The sequence below is a fragment of the Macrobrachium nipponense genome, chromosome 19, assembly GCF_015104395.2.
Source record: "Macrobrachium nipponense isolate FS-2020 chromosome 19, ASM1510439v2, whole genome shotgun sequence".
Classification (NCBI taxonomy): Eukaryota; Metazoa; Arthropoda; class Malacostraca; order Decapoda; family Palaemonidae; genus Macrobrachium; species Macrobrachium nipponense.
This window is the reverse complement of record NC_061088.1, coordinates 39393695-39402994: the sequence shown is the minus strand read 5'-3', so window position 1 is coordinate 39402994 and position 9300 is coordinate 39393695. Positions and strand designations below refer to the sequence as shown.

At 36.6% G+C, this 9300-nt stretch overlaps 1 long non-coding RNA gene across 1 annotated transcript in view; it reads right to left on the bottom strand.

Annotated features, from left to right (window-relative positions):
* The window catches only part of LOC135216460 (uncharacterized), a 26524-nt gene extending 20402 nt beyond the window's left edge, over window positions 1–6122 (bottom strand). The window contains exon 1 of the long non-coding RNA XR_010314884.1: window positions 5989–6122. This is a non-coding gene — a long non-coding RNA (uncharacterized LOC135216460). The remainder of the gene's footprint in view (window positions 1–5988) is intronic.
* Window positions 6123–9300: the final 3178 nt, after the last annotated feature.

Genomic DNA, 9300 nt, shown 5'->3' with positions numbered 1-9300 from the left:
AATAAGAAGAAAAAATTGATATATTGATATTAAAATGGTGGCCTGAATAGAAATGAACATAAGTTAAGTTGTTGGTTGGTTTCCAATAAATAATGAATTTACATGGAAATGGTTCTCTATGTATCAAAACATCTAAAAATTTACTTTAGAGTAAATCATTTACATCAATAAAATATCTTTAACATATCTATACCACTTTAAAGGAATATAAATGATATTAGGTAAATAGCGTTTTTCAAAGAATTCCATGTACAAGTTTGAGAGGAGTGTTGATAAAGGGTTCCCCATTGCCATGCCAAATATTTGTTGATAAAATTCACCATTGAATGTAAACTTACAATCACAAATGCACAACCTAGTGAGTGAAATCATGTGACTTACAGGATAAGGTAATTCATTCCGAGTTAGTTCATTACTAAGATACTTTCAAACTTGTACATGAAATTCTTTGAAAAACGATATTTACCTAATATCATTTTTATTCCATTAAAGTAGTATAGATATGTTGATGATATTTTAGCTGTTTTACCTGCTGATATTGATGTAAATGTTTACTCTCTAAATTAAATAACCATGTACCATCAATTAAGTTTACTCTAGAATTGAAAAAACCCAATTGCCTCCGTTTCTTAGATGTTTTGATACATAGAGAACCATTTCAATGTAAATTCAGTATTCATAGGAAACCAACCAACAACTTAACTTGTGTTCATTTCTATTCAGGCCATCATCTTAATATCAAAATATCAATTTTTTTCTTCTAAGTTTTTACGAGCATTGCGCATTGTTGGTCGCCAATATTTGGATCAAGAAATTGAATGCATAAGAAAAATAATGACAGATTTATGTTACCCTTCACATATATTAAATAGTTGCTATAATAAAGCACACAAAAAGTTTTATAGTGTAACTAACGCGGAGAAAGAAACTTCTACGAACATTCTCAGCTTGCCTTATTTTAATGGTTTTGAAACCATAATAATACACTAAAAGGAATATTAATAACAAAAAATGGCCCCAGGAAAAGTAACAACATAAAATTCCATGTATGGACTGCCCATCTTTTTATGTCGGACAGTCTAGCAAAGGCCTAGAAGTAAGACTCAAACAGCATAAATATTCTGTCAGAACTGGCAAAAATCCAATGCAATTTTCATTCATTTGAGTGAAAACAACCACAGGGTAAATTGGATTGGTAGTTCAGTAATTGCAAGATCAAAAGAGGTCTTATCACGAAATCTTTTAGAATCTGCCATTATACAACTTACTTCCCATTGTAATTTAAATATTAGTCTTGGCCTGTTTCATTTAGACCCTTGTATTTGTAGCATGTTTAAGAATGATCTCAAAGATACAATCACAGACTTAACTACAAATTAGTCGCCTTATAAATATTTTCTTTGTGGTAAGAACAGGAATGCTCTATGGTACGGAAACAGCAAGCATGAGAAAAACAGAGGAGAAGAAGATGGATGTGGCAGAAATGAGAATGCTTAGGTGGATGTCTGGGGTGACAAGAGAGGATAGGATCAGAAATGGCTACATAAGGGGGTCGACTAAGGTGGTGGAAGAATCAAAGAAAGTGCAGGAGGGGAGGCTGAGATGGTATGGACACCTGTTGAGGAGAGATGAGGACCACACTGGGAGACTTACTATGGGGATGGAGATTCAAGGAAGAAGAAGAAGAGGGAGACCAAGTAAGACATGGAAGGACTGTGTGAAAGGAGACTTACATGAGAAGGGAATTGATGAGGCAGAAACGCAGGATAGTTATAGATGGAAACGGCGACCGCATATAAAAATGGGAACCAGCTGGGAAAAAGAAGAAGAAGAAATATTTTCTTTGTATATGTATGTTTAATATGTTTTGTGAATAAGTTTTTGTTTACCAAAGGTTTGAATATGGTCAGCTGCCGCCCTGGATAATCCTTTAATTGTCTTGTCCCTGTGTCTGAGCAACTGGACTTAATTTTTTTGTAGACCTCTTAAATTGTACCCATATTTATGTTCATTTGGGAAGGTTAATAATTCTCCAGGTGTGTTGGATTCTAGGTACTTATCTCCTTATAATCCCTATCTGTAAATTCATACAAGCCTTCCTTGTCCTCTAAGTTTCTCATGTATGTCAGTCTGCTAAGTAAAGGACGTAGAGTCGAAAGATCTTGTAGATACTCCAGTGTTTCACTTTCCTTCGTGGCTTATACCTTTATTTATGCATTTATCACTTTCCAAACTTTCGTGATTCAGTTATACATACATACACAAACACGCACACACACATATATGTATATGTATATATATATATATATATATATATATATAATATATATAAACTAGAACGTGACTATAACACAAGCGGGTGATAATCGAAGGGCATATACAGGAATATTTGATAAACCATGAGAGAATAACAAGTGTTACTCATTAAATGTGTTATTCATGTCCATAAAGTGAAGATCAAACGTGCAGAGGTTAAAAAGGGGTCAAACTAATCTTTGAAGATCAAAGGTCAAAAGCGAGTAGGAGCCAGTACCGGACAACGTGAGTCTTGATCTCACATAGTGACGACCTCTTACGGGATGTTTGCCATGACATCATCCAGTCGTGATCGAAGTGCAATGGGAAAGTAGCACGAGAATTAAAATGAAAAGTGAACTCTTTTTCAGACGAAAGTAAATAAATTATTCTTCTAACCTAAAGACCACATATAAACCGTTGGCACGAGGGATGGGAACGGAGGAGAGCAAGGCAGAAAGTAAAGGGAAGTGTTGAGTGTGTGGCGGTGCGACTGCGGGCTATGTGACTCGGGCATCAGTGATTTATGGACTTATAAGTTTCTTCACGAGTGCCCAGTGACTTACGAAAGAATCTAAGTCCCAAGTGTCGACTCATAAAAGTGATAAGTGCTTTAAAGATAGACTCGGTTCTACTACCCAGAAGTTAAGGTGGAGTTTATATAAACAGTTAAAGAAATAATAAATGTATTTTAGGGAATCACAAGTTTATTTCCACCCAATTTAATATAGTTATTTTGGTGGATGCAAATACTGTGTGAGTGAGAGAAGATAGCTTCATCTACGTATTGAAGCGATGCAAGCAAGCAAATGGTTCCTGTTTGAGAGTTAAAAAGTCCACGCTACTACCAAGCCTCATACACAGACACACACATATAGTATGTATCTATATATATATATATATATATATCATATATATATTATATATATATATATATATGAATAATTATCACATCGAACCGTGATCCATTTATATATCAATTCAAGCTACAAATGTCCTTTAATATCTAAATTCACTTTACCTCCCAAATGATATATTTTCATATATGTACCGAAGGGGAATTTTTTAGTTGAATAATAATTTCGTCCCCCCATGGGATCGAACCACCGTCCAAGTGGACGGGGACGAAATCAGGACAGTCACTGACTGTCCTGATTTCGTCCCTGTCCACTTGGACGGTGGTTCGATCCCATGGGGGGACGAAATTATTATCAAACTAAAATTCCCCTTCGGTACATATATTAAAATATATCATTTGGGAGTAAAGTGAATTTAGATATTAAAGGATATATAATATATATATACATGACGTATTATATGTATATAATGTATACATACATAGACACACACATATATAACTTATCCAGAAACAAGCATGCCTCCAAAGAAAATACAAAATAAGCGACACTACCACCACATCCGTACAAAAAAAAAAAAAAAAAAAAAAAAAAAAAAAAAACCGCTGAATTGTGGATAAGCCCTCTGTATAAACTACTACTGTAACATGAAAAACCTCATACAGCAACGCAGAAAGCATATGAAACGCGCTTTGAACTCCTTAAGATACACCAATAGAAACACACACACACACACATATATATATATATATACATTAATGAAAATGAAATATTAGGTACTCATATGAACATTGTACTACAAGAATTAATCGCCTCTCTCTCCTTTTGGCCTTCCATTTAAAAAAAAAAAATCTTTTAAAACATCTTTAATGATGATTACTTTCATACACTTCTGCTTGTTAACTCAGAGTTTTATGAAGACTTCATTTCTTCGAATTCGACAAACCGCAGATTCCTGTTCAATTAAGTGTTACGTTTTATGAATTTACCTTGGACGTTCTATCATCTACAAAGATGCCTCCCATTCTTTGCCTAAGATATCTCATACATTGTGACGTATCATTACTTCAGTCATCTAGGAAGATCTCATCATCATTCACCTTCTGCAGAATGAACTGCATTTAGTCACATTAACTAAAAAGTAAACTACATATAAACATTGGCAGAATTACATGGCTATATGCTCAAATCACTGTGGAAGGTAATTTGACGTGTTAGGCTGGGTGTGGGAAATTATACCATACGGTATTCTTTAGACCTTTTATATATACAGTATATTTATTGTGGCTTACAAACATTTATTCTTGACTGATTTCAACCTTTATTTTATTAGTTTTCTTCTCTGACTATATTCTTCGACCAAGTAAAAAATATTCTGCTTCAAAAGGACATCAGCATCATGAACATAAACATCTCTATGCAGAAACCAATAAAAGAAACATCACTAAGAAAGTTGTTGACAAGGTTTCAAATACGTCATGGTTTACCGAGCGAAAGTAGGCAGAAACTTCATTAAGAGTAATTCATTGGAGTTTTACACGATGCAAATGACAGACTGTTTTTTTCATCTATTTATTCCTTTGACTTCTTGAATCTACTGAAACAAAGCACAGATATTCAGCTTCGGAACTATAGCAAATCTATATAAGGGCATAAAAACTTACTTTATGCACGCGATCTAAGAAATACTATATCGCTACGGCAAAAACAGCCCACACGATCAAAGGAATGTATCGCTACGGCAAAAGTAGTCTGCCAGAGTTCCATGCCCCTGGACATTGCAGGCTATGTATGCAGAGATAAAAAGCGATTTTGATTTCAGATAGCTATGGATCATATTGATATTTTTGAGTAACCATAAAGTTTTAATATGACATACTGGCATTCATTGTACCTCCTCCTATGCAATTGCATGCAAGTCATCGGGATAATGACAAACAATCGGACTTTAACCCTGGTTTTTCTTCTTGCTGATTACTGATCTTTACATAAGACGGAGAAATATCGAGACATGTGGAAGTTGTTGTATGAGATGTTAGCGCAAGTGGAAGACTGGGTAAGTTTGCTTTGCGATGGTTTAGTCATGTGGAAAGAAAGGATATACTATAGTGGTTTGAAAGACGTACTGGAAACATAACCAGAAAGCGCGAGAGTTGATTGGCAGTGCGTGGAAGGCTGTTAGACGAATTGCTGCTGAGCCTATCTGTCGGCTTATGAAGGGGAAAGGATGGTGGAAATCTCATGTACCTCTTGAGGGTTCATCCACGATCAAACATCAAAAGTATGAATGCGGCTGTGAACGATGTTGAAGTTTTCCTCGAAAACCATGATGAGTGTGCGTGTGTTTAAACAATCATGCGTGTGTATTCACAAGTACGTCGATAACGGGCTGAATGTGAACATTTCATTACTCACCTTCTCATTTAGTTACTTTCTGCGATAACCTCTTCTGCAACTACAGTGTTTCACTAACATTGGAACGGTCTCCTAAGCCAACATGGTTTACTTCAGAACGAGAGGATACTGTTACGCATTTAAAACTGCGTTCAGTGTCTGTCCCTTTTTCCATGCACGACTACTACTGTGCAAGAGTTTGAACATCCAAAATCAATCTCTGCGGTATTGCGATCACTTGGTATCAATAACGGTTCCACTTCCCTGGACGCAAATAGAAAAAAATGTCCATCTACTTTTAGTAACACTTGCTTGAAAACCTCGTTCAACCGAATGTGCTAAGAACGTCTCTTCGCGTAACTCCACTGTAAAGGTGAAGTATTGCTAGAGACCCCTTTCCCGGTTTCCAGCTGAATTGATTGAAAATATCACACTTGATTACCTGAGAGACTTAAGCTGTTAAGTGTAAAGGAGTCACGAAATGGGAGCGAATTGGGTAGACGTAGCACTTCAACAGTGGTAGTAGTCGTTGGACGGAAATGAGTGCTGCTGCTACATGGTCGACTCGAGGGATATACGTACCATCTTGATACATACAGGTTCGTGGTGCGTACCGCTGACTCCCGTCACTTGCCGCAGCCCCAACTCGTTGGCCACACCCTCAGCACTCAACGACACCACAAGGGTCTTTTGGGGGGTTCGTTATCTAGAACTTATATTTCTTAGGGGTCATTATCTTTATCATATTTCCAGTCTTTTTTATGTTGTTTTCGGAAATTCCCAACGGCATAGGTGGATAGATAACGGGTTAACACGGCCCAGTTACATCCCTTGGAGTCACTATCTAGGACAGATCACAGATACAATAGTCTTACACAAATATACATAATTATACACACACACACGCACACACACACACACGCACACACACACACACACCACACACATATATATATATATATATATATATAATATATATATATATATATATATATATATATATATATATATATATATATATATTATATATATATATTTTGTATTGGTGAGTGACCGTATGAGATTTGATGTATTCATTGAATTTTCCTTATTAATGAGTAAGTCGTCATTACGGCATTTGAATAAGCAGTTATTCCCAGCTAATACCAATTAATAGAAATAAAAGAAAATCACCTTGACAAGTAGAATGTACAGTACGCATTGCGCGAAGTAGCTATTCCAACCCAGTTATCACGGGAAGTGAGGAAATGCCACTGCTCGAAATAGACGCAACATGATTGCACTGGAGTTCGTTCAAAGTCTCACTGTCGCAGCGATCATGCAGCATATTTATCTTGGTCTAAATGCAAAAACATACGTAATATATAAAATAGGGTCACAGTATGTTTGATGGGAGTGGAATCTGTCATATATATCCAAATTGTAAGAAAAAAGTTGTAGTATAGCCAAATTTAGAAGTTATGTTGAAATATTCATAATATAATTGAATTAAGCAGTTTCATGACATTATAATGTAATAAAATGGCAAAAATAATCCCATTTGTTATGTAAACTCTTAAGCTCTAATAATTATAAATAAATAAATAAGGCATTTCAGTTGATAAAACGCACCCCTTCCTATGGTCAACGCCATCACAAGCAGACGCTTCAGGACCGTTTAAAGAACGCAATCACTGACTTATACAGAGCAAAAATTTCTAAGAATGGAAATTGTCGCCGTATCATAGAGTGAACAACGTTGCTGGATGGCAGAAAATTACACATTTTCTTACTATGCCAAGATATTGTTCCTCGAAGTGTTAGTTTTCTTCACTTTATAAAAATACGTTTAACTCAGAATTCGCATTTCTGCTACTAGCAATGCATGTCGGGAAAGCTTGTCTAGTTTGTTACTTATTCCAGCGCCTCCAGGTACCTTATGAATCAACTAGACACAAAAATCAAGCAGAATGAACATGTTCTCGGAGTTATTTAGAGAAAAAATTTTATTCTTCAAAGAACTGGCAATCTCAAAATTTAAATTCTTCTGGCAGGGAGATTACATCCAGAAATACTTAGCGCTTTCGTAAGGGCTATAATTAATCGCAACATACAGGCGGTCTGAGAACGTCCTAAAAGTTTGCAAAAGATAACTATTTGTAATTCCCATTTTTATTTTGAAAACTCTGTCATAACTGTTGACCCTATTAGGTCAACTGTTTATATACAGAACAGAGTACTGGGACCTATGAGGTCATTCAGCTCTGAAACGGAAATTTACAGTCAAAGGTTTGAAAGGTATAACAGGGGGGGAAACCTCAAAGCAATTGCACTACGCATTACTTGTTAGGAGAGGGTGGAAAGTAAGATGAAAGCAAGGGAATTTGCGTGCAGCGAGTGCACTGATGGCACTAGTATCCCTCCTACGGCGTATATTGTTGAGAGGTGGTGCGTGACAATTACAACTTTGGTTGTGCGCGCTGGCATTTAACAGTGCTGCCAACCTTGTCTCGCCCTCCTTGGAGCTAAGCAACGTAAAAGAAAAAAAAAAAATAAATACACACTTTTGAATTAATTTCACTTAGGCTACGAATGATACCAATGCATAAAAGCATTTGTATTTATATAGTTATAAATGATACCAGTGCATAAAAGAATTTGTATTTATATACCTATCGGAAAAATAATGCTATCTATAAAATGCAGAAACTTACCGCCATGTATGCCACTAGAAACGCTACATGGTAACCGTAAATTCTGGACGATCTAATGGTGTCAGTTTTGCGCATGACTAATAGCTTCACTTCCCAGGTTATTCATTGTCGCACGTATGAACACAGTGGAAACTGTTTACCAAACATCTACATTGTTTAAAAAAAAAATAGGGGCAAGGAAAACTTCTGTGAAAAGATGAATAAAAGTGAAAGGATTTAAACCAGTTGTCCTTATCAGATGCACATATTCGTACATGGACAAATACGACTGCAGGCGATTCCCGATGTGTTTCGATTTTGGAATTCTTTCATAACTAAATAAAAGGTAGATGGTTTTTGCATTCTGAATTCACACGATTACGAGATGAGAACCCTGTTGCCTTCATTTTCAAACATATCCAACATAAACTAGATCCAGCGGAGATTTAGTGACTTGCAAGTTCAAAAGTAAAATCTCACGCAAATTTACCAATTATGATGTTTGAATTTCATCACGTACAAAATTTCTAGTTGATTTTTTTTCCTGCCGTCTGATCCCGACAAGGGAGTTGTATCACTCTTGGATTACGGGCAACATTTTAATATTTTTCCCATTTCTTTCTCTGCGATATTCTGCAAATTTCACACCACGGTTGGTTACTGTGTCTTTCTCGATAGGACCTCAAATTCTTGCAACAACGGTAACATTTCGTGACAATTAGGTCCGTTTACACTAGGTCTAGGCTTCAGTGCGCGCTGCGCCGCCTCAAGGCCAGTTTACGCTGTGACGTTTGCTGTGCCGCATGAGTCACCTCTACCAGCATATGCCCGCACACCTTGGCGATGCTTCATGCTGCATAGCGCGTCTTGCTTCTATAGTACGTGATTATTGCGACAGGCAGCAGTAACTTCCTGAAAGCCATGATGAGCAGTGACGAGGGAGATTTTGGACAGATGGGTGGGAACCACCATGAGGAAGAATGCATGAATTCGTAAAAGGTTGACAGCAATGGTCCCGGGAGCCTAGGGACATTGCAAACCCTTAGCACTGTCTACAGTGTGCCACAAAAAGCGCATTATGT